This window comes from Cupressus sempervirens, chromosome 7, assembly GCF_028749045.1.
Source record: "Cupressus sempervirens isolate cs-2001-9-10 chromosome 7, ASM2874904v1, whole genome shotgun sequence".
NCBI classification, from domain to species: domain Eukaryota; kingdom Viridiplantae; phylum Streptophyta; class Pinopsida; order Cupressales; family Cupressaceae; genus Cupressus; species Cupressus sempervirens.
In genome coordinates this window covers 874,899,060-874,912,592 of record NC_143124.1, presented here as the reverse complement: position 1 = coordinate 874,912,592, position 13,533 = coordinate 874,899,060, and positions in this window count along the sequence as shown.

Below are 13,533 nucleotides of genomic sequence, written 5' to 3'. Positions count from 1 at the left end.
CAAAATGGAATCAACTAGAGCTTGCTCAAGTTTGACCCTATAGATCAAAAGTAAGGATTCCAAAAAGTGGTTATAATAGCCAATCAAAGTAATGGCTCAAAAGTTACCAAAATTTCCTAAATAAGTGTCAAAGGTGTTTTAGATCAACTCTATATATAATGTTAAAGTTAATTAGTCTCAAGGGCTAGGGTTTTATGTCTAGATACTTTTTAGGTAGTGTAAAAATGTCTATATAAGGAATGCCCATACATTGTCTAGGACAACTCTAGATGATAGTTCATATCTCTGTGTTGCAAATTATTGTAAGACACCCACATGGATTTACATATTATATTTCAAAATCTAATGATTCTGCATTTGTGGTGATAATAAGAAGCCAATTTTTTGTTCTCACAAATTGGTGTTATTTCTTTATTTCTGTGTTATTTTTTTCGATATTAAGGGGAGAATCATTCATCAAGTGGTATTAGAGTAGGAGTTCCTAAGCCTATAGACATATTTATGAATGTGAGCCAATTTTTAGTAGGAGCTTGGGTTGGGCGATGTTTGTTAAGAAGTTCTTAATTGTATAGAAAAATCAAAAACTATAAGGTAGTTTGCATGAGGATCACAATTTGAGCTAGGTGTGTAGACAAATCACCAATTGTGAGGCAGTTTGCATGCGGTGCTTGTGTTGTACAAATTTTTTCATATGAAGAATTTTGTGATTGGATGGATTCTTAGGATTCCTAGACTCGAGATATTTAGAAAGAGAATGCAAGAATAAATATTTTTGGATTTGTAGAGATAGATGAATGAGTTAGAAGCAAAGTTGCAAAAGAGAAGAGTTCTTCATCAAAAAGAGATGTTGATAATTATTTGGATCTAAGAAAGAAAGAAGACCCAGTGGAGTATCACACATGCTCTAGAAAATAAGAGGAAGAACATGAAGCTAAAAGTATTTATGAATCTGAAGTAGATGAAGATAATTTGAAGGTTGTATCAAAAGATGAAGGGAGCAACGCCTTTGTTCGAGGTCAAACAAGTGAAGTGGTTACATGATTTTTTGAAGACATGAAAGCAACAAACAAAGATGAAGGTATGGAAGAGGTAAATTCTTACAAATCATGGGATGCTAAATTTTGGATGGATTTGAAAGACAACGATAATAGTTTCAATGAGGATCTTATTAGTGATGTGTGGTATGTAAAAGAAGATTTTTATGGTAGTACATAACTTATTACAAGTGCATTAGATCCTACAAGATTGGAGGAGGATGAGAGTTATACTTGGAAATAGTTAATTGAAAAGGAGTATTGTCAGTAGGAAATACTTGTTCCAAATAGGTGTTGGAAAAGAAGAAAGAAGGAAATATATCAACAATCGATACTTATTCCAACTAGGTATTGGAAGAGAAAAATAAATATCAGTAGTGGCTACTTCATTTTGTGAATCCCTATTCACAAAATATTTCCTTCCACGGGTGCCTAATGAAGGAGCATCTTGCATCACAAAAATAAAAGGGGACATGATATCAAAAAAAAAAAAAATTTATTTTAGAGGAGAGACAAAGTGATGAAAATTAGAGGAAAAAATAATAAAAAAGGAAAAAAGGAAAAAGAGGGAAAAAAGGCATTTCACTTAGCAAGGTGAATAGGTGGCGTAAACAAAAAAATTAAAATTATATATATATATATATATATATATATATATATATCTATATATATATATATATATATATATATATATATCATTTATCTAGGTGTGTAGTTGGCATTTTAGAAGTTTTTGGAAAGCTCATCAAATCATGCATTTAATATTTGTTGTGATCCACAAAGATAGTGTATTTTTCTAATTGGACCACAAGGTGATGGTTAGTTGTAATTGAGTGGGAATTTACTATTTGTTGTAAGGTAGTTGCATTTAAATTTTATCCCACATTGGTTGTGTTTGTAATATTTTGTGTGGTAAGTGCATATATAAGAAAGGAATATGAGCATTTGTAAGGAAGATTTGGAGGTTAAAGATCTTACTTTTTAAGCTCTTGTCATAGAAGCTCTTCAAGTGTAAGCTCTTTGGTTGCAAGATCTTCTTGCATAAAAGCTCTTTGTGTGTAAGCTAGTAGGAAGCTCTCTAATATTGTAAGAATGTTGAGTTCTCTCATTTGGAGAACTTTTAATGAATTTCAAGTATTGATGGATTCTTTGTAAAATATTTTAGCTTCTCTTTGTCTCCATATTGTTATGTTTTTGGTTGTGAGCTGATAAGGGTGGTGTATCCCTTCATCAAGTTATTAGAGAAGCCATAAGAGGAAGTTAACATGGATTTTTCTCTTGGTTTACCATGGAAAAAATGAGGGCATGATTCAATATTTGTGGTGGTTGATAGATTTTTTAAAATGACACATTTCATTCCTTGCAAAAAGACTAGTGATGATGGTCATGTGGTGGAATTATTTTTTGGAGAAGTGGTGAGACTACATAAGCTTCCAAAGAGTATAGTTTTAGATCGAAAGTATTTGGATATCATAATCCAAGATGGTATGTTGTTAAAAGGAAGTGAGTTGTGCATTCCTAGAAGTTTTATGAGGGAGAATCTCATCATTGAGAAGCATAATGGAGGATTTTTTGGACACTTTGGGAGACATAAAACCATTGCTTTGGTCGCTGAGAATTACTACTAGCCACATTTGCAACAAGATATGAGAAGTTTGTACAGATTTGTAGAGTATGTATGATGGTAAAAGGAGTGAAGAAGAATACTTGGTTGTATCAACCATTACCTATACAAGATAAGTTGTGAGAGGATTTCAGCATGGATTTTATTCATTTGACGAAGGATAAATTTCTAGTGGGTACATATATTAAGCTAAAAATTAAGAAGTTTGGACCATCCAAGATAGTAAAGAGGCATGATTATGGAAATGCCTATGAAGTGGAGTTTCTTGTTAAACTAAATATTTTACTAGTATTTAACATTTTAGAATTGATAGAGTATTATGAAGGAGGTGTTAGGGATAACATTGTAGAAGCATAGTGGAGTATTCCAACAAATAGTTTAGATACACAAAAGATTGAGGATATACTGGAAAAATATGTTGGAAAAAGTACAAGGAATAAAACTTATGAAGAGCACCCAGTTAAATGGAAAGGAAGGCCAAAAGAAGATTCATCATGGCTAGCAAGGGAGGAGGTTAATCGTCTTGGCTTTCCTCTGAATATCTGAGGCATGACGGGGTCACTTCTCAAATTACCTTGGGTATCTTATATAGGAGCATCCTAGGTATAAGAGGAATCTTGTATCACCCAAAAAGATTTCTCTTTTGTTTCTTGAATAAAGGTTATCTCAATGCAAATTTGTTGTTTCTAGAGGATTTCTACTTAGTAAGTTAGTCATATGAGCTCAAAATGTCCCAAATTTAGATGTGGATATTAATATTAGATATATCATACTACTAGTTGAGACTTCATGTCATATCATAAGTATTCATGAAGTTAGTGCTGGGGATTCAGAAAAGTTGTTATGATAGACAATTAGAGTAATGATTTGAAAGCTATGGTATTCCAAAGTTGGGCCAACCAAAACTTTCTCAATAAGTTTCCAAGGTGTATTAAGCCAAATCTATATGTAATTTTAGAGTTAGTTAGTCTCAAGGGTTAGAGTTTGATGTCTAGAAACTTCCTTGGTAGTATAAAAATGCCTATATAAGGAATGCCCATACATTGCCTAGGACAACTCGAGGTGATAGTTTGCAGCTCTATGTTGCAAATTAATGTAACGAAGGTTCCCATGTGGATTTTCATATTGTATTAAATTTTTTTGTAATTTTTCATTTACAGTGATAATAAGAAGCCCATATTTTGTTCTCGCAAATTGGTGTTATTTATTTGTTTATGTGATGTGCTTTTAGTATTAAGGGGAGCACCCTTCATCACCTAGCTAATACTTTCTAACCATTGTGGTAATAAATTCCTTTAATTAAGTTTGACCTAATAATAATATTGTAATTCCTTTAATTAAGGTGACATTTTAATGGAATGTGATGGGTGTGCAAATTGCTTTGTTTTTGTACACTCTTTATACATTTTTGCCTTGTCTTAAGCCTGTCCTAACCACTATTATGCCATTAATAACTAAAGAATATAATGCATTTAATAAAGTCTTAAGGATTGAAATATTTCTTGAAGAGTGGATGGTTAATTCAAAAAATATTGATACATCTTGACTCATTCTGCTACAGGAACTAAGGATGTGAGAGTATGGAGCTAGCTATTTAGTTCGAAGAGTAGTTTAGAAGTTGTAATTTTGCTATGTTATTTTGGGCAAGTAGTTCCGAATGTCTAAACATACTAGTTTTTGGCTGTATGTTATCTTGGCCAAATTGTTTTGTAATCTGTTATGTGTGGTCAGTGGCCAAAACAAATCATTATCTATGTTTAGGGAGCAAGCCATCAACCATTCTAGTTTAGTTATTAATATGGTTAAACATTTTAAGCCTATTTAAGCAAATGTTAATTGAAAGACAAGATAGACCTGATATAGGAAAAACTCTATTTATACTATCTTTGAAGTTTTGTGATATTAAAAGTGTGGTGTTTCCATAGTAGCTAGTTTTAGAACATCTCTCACATTATGAACCAAAGGAGGGCCCCCTCTTAGGAAACTTGATGAGATTAGTTTAGTTTGTTTTGTGAATATTTCTGTATTGATTGATTTCGTGTGTTCTTTACAGATTGAATTGATTGTGTGCATTTATAAGAAACCCATTGCATATATGTTTGTTAATTAAATTTATACATTGCTTATTGTTGTTAATCAAGGATTCAATTGTCTGATGAAGTAATTGGTTGCAACATTCTTATGAAGTAGTTGTTTGTTATATATCATTATTCTATTGCTGCATAAACTTATTACAGAATACTGTCTGCTACATTCTTCCTACCACATCCATCCATTATTTGAACCACTTCCTATCGCTATTCATAATACTCTCTGTCACCATCATACTTCTTTCCACACTCTATATTTAGAACCACTTTGTTGTAAACAACCTCCTACTGCCACTAAATCACCTGTCACAATCTAAGTAGATTTCAACTCTTAATCAAAGCAACTTTTAATTAGACAAAACTTTGTAATAGCATTCATAAAGACATTGTGTTTGATTGTTTAGAGGTGTGTTAATAAGAATCCAAACTTTAGATTATAATCCATTTGTAGAAGTAATCTTAGATGTGTGGTAATTTGGATAGTTTAATTTATTAGCAATTAGTAATATGCATTCATAAACCTCTTGATTTATTATTTTCACCCCTTGAGAAAACAACCATTATATCTCTCACGAGTTTATGAATCTTGGATTGACACTTTCAGGGTACTCTTTTGATTCAATCACATCCAAAAATTTACCATCATAAAAAACACATTAAATGTTAGTGTCAAATATGTGTGAATGTTGTTTTCACGATGCATGTTATTTATTGTTGTTTATTTATGTTATTCGACATATATTGAACAAAGAAATAGTGACGTGATGAATAAGATGGTTTACTAATGAATTTCTATACTAGTCGAGTAAGTTTATGAGTTTGAATAAGTTGTTTGAAGTTGTTAAAATTTGTATTGGTACATATGGACCCAAGGATAACTGATTCAACCCCACCTCTTAGTTATTATAATCATTCTAACGATTAGACCACATGTTAAAGAACACCTATAGATGTCATGCCATAATTGTTTGAATAGTATGAAGAGTAATTCTCAAAAATTAATATAGAATTGAAGAAATTAGTGATTTTAAGGAAATCATAGAGAATGATGCACATGTTAACACAAAAGTTTAGAAGTGGTGAACCCAACACACCAATGGCTATAATTGATGAACCTGAGAAAAAAAATCCTATTGAGTTAACCAATAGAGAAGAAGAAAAGAAAAAAATGCTCTCAAATAAAAGGATCTATCAAAGAGACGTAAGGAAAAGAAGCATGGACCCCTAGAGAAAAGGAAATCCAAAAAGATAGATGAGCAAGAGGTCAGGAAAGAAAAAATTTAACAACACAAAAAAGAAGACATTAGAACATGGAACCAAATGAAAGATGCTTTCCTAACAAAATATCAGGAGTACTATAAGATCAAGGAAGTATGGAATGAAATCTTTCACATGACTCAACGAGAAGAAGAGTCAGTTGAAGATTTCTTGGAATGTTTTTCCTTTAATTTACAATGCTCATGGAATCCTAATTTAACTTCAAAAACTATCAAGATGCTTTTCTTAAGAGGGATTAGCGATGAAACCATGGATGCCTTACATTTGATTGGAAAAGGTGATATTTCTAAAATGTCATTTGAAGATATTTGTGATATATGCAGGAACTAGTCGTGGGTCTCATCGATCTATTCATGAGAATTCAAGTAAGTTTTCCACTATGGGTAATACATCAGGTATCTCTAAACATGAAATTGGAAATTTACTTGAAGACCTTAAAATTGACTTATTAAATCATATGGGCAAACAAATTGACACATTGTATTCTCGTAGGAAACATGAGGAAGCTAAAAAAGCCTTGGTAGTATACTGTCCAACTTGTCATAAGAAGCATGGACCAGAAGATTACCCTTATATTCAAACTCATGTAGCATCACTTGAGGAAGCTAGTAAGACTTCAAAACTATGACCCCTTCCTGAAGGGATGATTCCTATGGAATATATCGAAGAACTAGTTTATTATATGGCTCCACAGTGCCAATTTTTACCTAGAGGGTTCTCCAATGAATATTTTTTTGGACTGCCTTAGCAATTCTCTAACCAAGGTCCATGGTATGGAGGTTATAAGAAACCTCAACCTTATCAACAATGGCCCCAAATTTTTCAACCTAGTACACAACCATGACATCAAATATGGAGGCTGCAACCTTTGTATCCACCTCCACAATCATCATTTCTACCTTCACAACCTTATACACAACCCTATCTTCCACAACAATCCTTTCCTCCACCACCACTAATAAGCCCCTATCAACAACCTCAACAATTTCTTCCTCCCATACCTCCATCTTCTTCAAATTCACCTTCAAATCCACTACAACCACCTAAACCTACATCCATGTCAACTCAACCAAATCCAAATCCTAATAGTAAGCCTCCTCAACTATTTTATCATAGTGAGATGGCTAATTTTCCTATGTACCCTATTAACACGGTTGAGTTGGATGGTGTACACCTCAAATTTGGGAAGGCTCTTAAAGGACCTACTATCAAAGAGGTCCTAAATGAACTTGAAGAAGAGTAAAAAAAAGAACCTCCCTTTCCCAATCGATTCATTCATGAGCCAGAGCTTAAAGAGCCAACACATTCTGAGTTTGATATTTTAAATTAATTATGCAATGTTAACATCAAAATTCCTCTTTTTTAGGCTCTTAAGGATGTGCTAGTATACAATAAGATGATATGAGAATTATGTACCCAATGAAAGAAAAAGAAGGATCCAAAAACTATTCAAGTTATTGGAAAACTAGTAGAATTAATGTTGGGAAATATCAACATTCCAAAATATGTAGATCCTGATAGTCCTGTCATCCAAGTAAGTATTGGTACAATTGTTATTCCTAATACACTTGTGGATTTAGGTGCTGCTATAAATGTAATGACAAATGAAACAAAAATAAAATTATCCTTAGAGGGACTTAGACCTACTCCTAGAGTGCTTCAAATGGCTAATTGATCCTTAGTTAGACTAGAAGGGGTTATAGAAGATGTCATTCTTTCCATTGATAGTTGGGATTATCCAACTAATTTTATGATTGTTAAGCCCAAAGCTAAGTTGGGGGGATATCCTCTCATTCTTGGAAGACCTTAGTTAGCAGCAACTAATGCCCACATTAATTGTCAATTAGGTAACATGATTATTTCTAATGTTGAGTAAACAAAAGGGTTGACCTTATATTCTCCTACTCAACCATTATTGAACACTGATGACCCAACATGGGTCGGCAATGATTCGGACAATTATGTTCCAGTCCTTACCATTGGGAAAGTATAATATTTTGAAGACCCAACTGATGAGGCCATCTTAGTAAACTTTCTTTAGAATAGGTATGAGTCTAATGATGTCCTAAAAAGTATGGTTTTCCCCTCTCATGCGACTGTTGATTGTCCTTTTGGGAATTTTCCTTCAATTGACAATTCTCAATCTATTCAACATTTCCTCACATTACACCAGCTTCTGCCACATCAATGTTTGTATAGCCCATTATTGTCCTTAGAAAAACTAGAAATATCATCAAGACCTACATCATCAGAACCTATGGAGATCCTACCCGAGCGTACGCTCAATATTAATCCATAGTTAACACCAGCTCATGTTAAAGATCTCATAAGTATGCTTAAAGAACATAAAGATGTATTTGTATGGGAGTATCAAGACATGCAAGGTATTCATCCTAACACTTGTACCCATCACATTTACATTGAAGAAGGAAGTTGCTTAGTTCGACAACCGCAATGCTGACTCAATCCTGCCTTGTGTGATATTGTCAAAGAAGAACTCCAAAAACTCTTGAATGTTGCTTTCATTTATCCAATTTTAGATAGTGGGTGGGTATGTCCTTTGGTTGTTGTTCCAAAGAAAAATGGTAAGTGGCATATTTGTGTTGATTATAAAGCTTTAAATAAGGCTACTAAGAAGGATCATTTTCCATTACCCTTTATTGATCAAGTCTTGGATACTCTTGTAGGGAAGTGATTCTTCTCCTTCTTGGATGGATTCAATGGGTACAATTAGATCCACATTGCCCCAAAACATCAGGACAAAACTACCTTTACTTGTCCATGGGGAACCTTTACATACAATGTTCTTCCTTTTGGGTTGTGTAATGCCCCTATGACATTCCAATGCGCAGTATTAAGCATCTTTGCTGATCTAGTTAATGATTGTGTAGAAGTTTATATGGATGATTTTAGTGTTCATGGAAATACCTTTGATGAAGCTAAGAATAACTTAGAGAAAGTGCTTAAGTGATATATTGACACCAATTTGTCTCTAAGCCATGAGAAATGTCATATGTTGATGATAGAGGGAATTGTTTTAGGTCATTTAATCTCATGAAAAGGTATAGAAATTGATCCCAAAAATATCCAAATAATTCAAGACCTCCCCACACCTTTGATACAAAAACATGTTTGGAGTTTCCTTGGTCATGCTGGATATTATAGGAGATTTATTCAAAACTTCAGTAAGATTGCTTCTCCTTTTTTTTCTTTGTTAGCTAAAGATGTTGTTTTCACTTGGACCCCTAAATGTCAAGAAGCCTTTGAAACCATTAATACCAAGCTAGTATCTACTCCTATTCTTAGAGACCCTAATTGGGAATTACCATTCCATATTCACACCAATGCTTCTAACTTTTCAATAGGAGCAATACTTGGACAAAAGGAAGACAACCTCTTCTATTCAATCTACTATGTTAGCAAGAACTTCACTAGTGCCGAGATAAACTATACAGTAACTAAAAAAGAATTTTTAGCTATTGTTTATGCTATTAATAAATTTTGGCACTATATTATTGGTTATAAGGTATTCGTTCATACTGATCACCCAACGATTCAATTTTTGATGAATAAAATTATAGTAACTAGTAAGGTTATTAGGTTGATTCTTTTATTACAAGAATTTTATGTCACCATACTGGATAGGCCTGGTTGAGAAAATGTGGTTGCAAATATCTTGTCTCAATTACAACAATTTGAAAATGAAGTTGTTCCTGTTGATGACTCGTTCTTTGATGAACACCTCGTTGTGATTTATGCCAAAAGTCCATGGTATGCCGACATTGCCAACTATTTGGTTACATGCAAGTTTCCATCACATTTCTCTCCTCGTGAGTGTCAAAAGTTGGTGGGCCTCAGTGGACAATATACTTGGATCAATGGTCTTCTATTCTGCACCGACATTGATAACATTATGTGGTGACGTATTCCTAAGGAAGATGTCTTTGATATTCTTCATGCCTATCATACTGAACCTTGTGGTGGACACTTTGCTACTCAACGGGCTACTCAAAAAATTCTAACCTTAGGTTATTACTGGCCTACACTCCATAAAGATTGCAAGCATTATGTTCAACATTGTGACCAGTGCTAGCACATGGGTCATCCTACATGATAAGATGAAATGCCACTTCACCCTCAGCTCTCTATTGAACCTTTTGAAAAATGGGGTCTCAATTTCATTGGAACTATCAACCCACCTTCCAAAAACAAGGAATATATTCTTGTTTGCACAGATTATGTCACAAAGTGGGTTGAGGTGGTTGCACTTAAGCATGCTTGAGATACCAAAGTTGTTGAATTCCTATATTATGAGATCTTCACTCTCTTTGGTATTCCACATGAAATTATGACTAATCAAGGACCTAAATTCACTTTAGACCTCATTGCTGCATTAATCAAAGAATATAAAATTTGCCAAAAAAAATCACCCTATCATCCTCAAGCCAATGGACAAGTTGAGGTAACTAATCAAGAAATGGAGAATATTCTTACTAAACTTGTTGCACTTCATAAGCATGATTGGGTGACACAACTTCATGGAAGACCACCACTGGTCTGAACCCTTATGAAATAGTTTATGGTAATAAGGTTGTACTTCCCATTGAGTTCATGATTAAGACTCTTCAAACTTCCCATCAACTCAGATTGAGTCTCTCTAATGCTCAAAAGGAATGCCTAACACAATGCCACTCCCTTGATGAGTTATGTCAAGAAGCACTTCTTCATACTGAACTTGTTCAAAATCAACAAGCACCATGGCATGAAAAACACATTCCTTAGTGTTCTTTCTAGCATGGTGATTGGGCACTTCTGTGTGACTCTGGATTCTAGGATTTTAAAGGTAAGTTTTATACAAGATGGCTTGAACCTTATGAAATTTAGCATGTATATGAAAATGGTGTAGTTTAGCTCTACATTGTGGACTTTGAATGTCACAAGATCCTCATTAATGGTCATTGATTGAAGCTATATAAGAAGCCTCTCTCAAAGGAAGCTTTCTTTGTGGAACTTGCCAAGGAACTCGTCATGGTTCCCTTTGGTCTCCTTCAATAGAATATATCTATATAATTATATATATATTATTAAAAAAAAAGATCCAACAATGAAAACCAATCTCTGCCATTGTTGGCCAACTACTTATTGAAAATTGGGTAATCCAACAACTTGTATTTGTCAGACTATCCGGTAGTGAAAATTGGTTCGCCAATGCTCCCAAGCAACACTTGATTAAAAATCAATTTCTTGACAGTTTGGTGTCATACATAAATTTATTATTAAAAAAAAAAAAAATTTAAAAAAGGAAAAAGAAAAAAAATGGGGAGAGCACAAAAAACAAACCTCCAAAAATACACTTTGATGGCTGGGACAGGAGGTCTCTTTGTTCTTGTCACCCTTCTCTTGGCATCCCTTACTCATGGGCCTCCTATCATTCTGCATCTTCCAATGGACTACACTACCATGTGTCTCTATGCTTTGATGAATGTTTCTTTGTAAATCTTTTTATAATGGATATTATTTACTCCTCACATGCTTGATGTCTCTTTCCTTGGGGTTGGCGGTACTTTCCTTGATGGGAAATCTTCTTGGATTTGTTGATGTCTTTAGATCCTCCTTCCTCACTATCACCACGTTAGGAAGCATTCTCTTACCTTATGCTTTATTTCATGTATTTTATTTCTTTGATGATTACTTGGCATGACCAGGACAGATCAGCTGCTTAATTCGGGGGGGGTTCTGTGCCCGGTCATCATTTCCACATAAGTCCTTTTGGATCATCATTTCCATGATATTAATTACACACTCCTTTCCATTATTAAGCATTTGTGGGTTCTACACCAAGTCACTTCTTACACGAGTCCTTTTTTTCCTAAAAATTAATTAAGCTTACCTTGCTATTATTACTAATTTTGATGGTATCATCCTCATTTACTCTATTCTCTATTGCTAAAACTATTTCATACTTCCTATCATTTTTGCCATTGCTTTTTGCTTGTTTCCTATTGTGTTAAACCTATTCAAACTCTGTCACTTGTTATCATGGGGGGAAAACATCTTCAATTTGAACTAGAGTCCTTGGATAAGTTAAATGCTGATGAGGAAGCCTTGAAAGTTTTTTCTCATGCTAGATGGATGAATTTATTTGAATGTTTGTGTGGATTTGATGTGACCATAGCCATAGAGTTTGCTATAGGATTTTAGGGAACCCATGCTATGGTTCAATGATTATAGTTTCTTGTGAATTTGTAGATTATTGCAAAGGTCACCAATCTACCCCAAATTAGTAACCATTTTTTTCATAAGCCATCATTAAGGGTTATAGATTTAAAGCCTGATAAAAAGTAGTTTCTTCAGCGAGGTGAATTGGTTGAGAATGTCCAAGGGTAAGGAGTAGTGCAAAAATATTTACCGGAGCCATGGGATGTTGTTGTAAATTTTTTTATTCATTATATCACTTGTGAAGGATGCTACAAGTATGTATTTGCCCACCATTTCCACCTCCTATTACATTTACGATATGGTGTTCTTGTTAATCTTCCATATTACCTCTTTTGCTCCCTAAAGCAGTCCTGTGACCAATACACTCGGGGTCATGTTGATTCCTTGGCTCAACATGGGTTAATTAAGCTCATTATTGACCATAATCTTTTTTTGGCTCAGCCTATTCTAGAATGGGATGCATTTGTTAACCAAACCCATATAGAAGACCCTCAACTTCTTACCGTAGATAATACCCTCAAAGCTTACCCTTCTAAGAAATGGCATTTGAAACCTCTAAGCTTGTTGAAAGAAAAAGCCCTAAAACCCAAAAGGAAAATAGGAAGTGAAACCCAAAAACCTAGTCCACATCTTATGATTACTTAGCAAAAGAAACATACCCCTGATAGATAAAACCATAGGGTTTGTATGTGACATGGAAATTTTGGGTACAAAAGAACCACATATAAAGAATGCCTAGCTTTTAAGGAGGTTGAGAAATCAGAAGCATAGAAACGTAAAGCAAAAACAACAAAAAGAAAACTTTACTACTGATCATCTAATTTCAGACAAAGAAGAGACAATTGAACAAAGATATGAGGAAGAAATGGAAGACCGTGAGAATATTGCTCAATTGGGTGAAGGAATTGGCAAAGAGATTAGGGAAGAGACTTTACCATCTAACATGAATATTCAGATTAATGAAGAAGAGGACATTACAGAAAATCAATAACAAAATCCTAATATTGAACAATTACAGGAAGATGTTCATCAAACAACTGAAGAGTTATGCCATGTTTCTCATGAGGGAAGTACTCAACAAGATAAGGATGTAATGAAGGAACATCCAACCACTAATACTGATATGGTTCTTTACCAAGATATACAAAGTGAGCATTCTCTTCATGAATCTGCCCTTGTAATGGTTAATGTTAGTAGTAATACACCCCCTATCGCCCCTACAATTTAGAATGATTTTAATCCAATTGCTATAGGAATGGGTGGACTTCATGGAGTTCCTGACATAGAA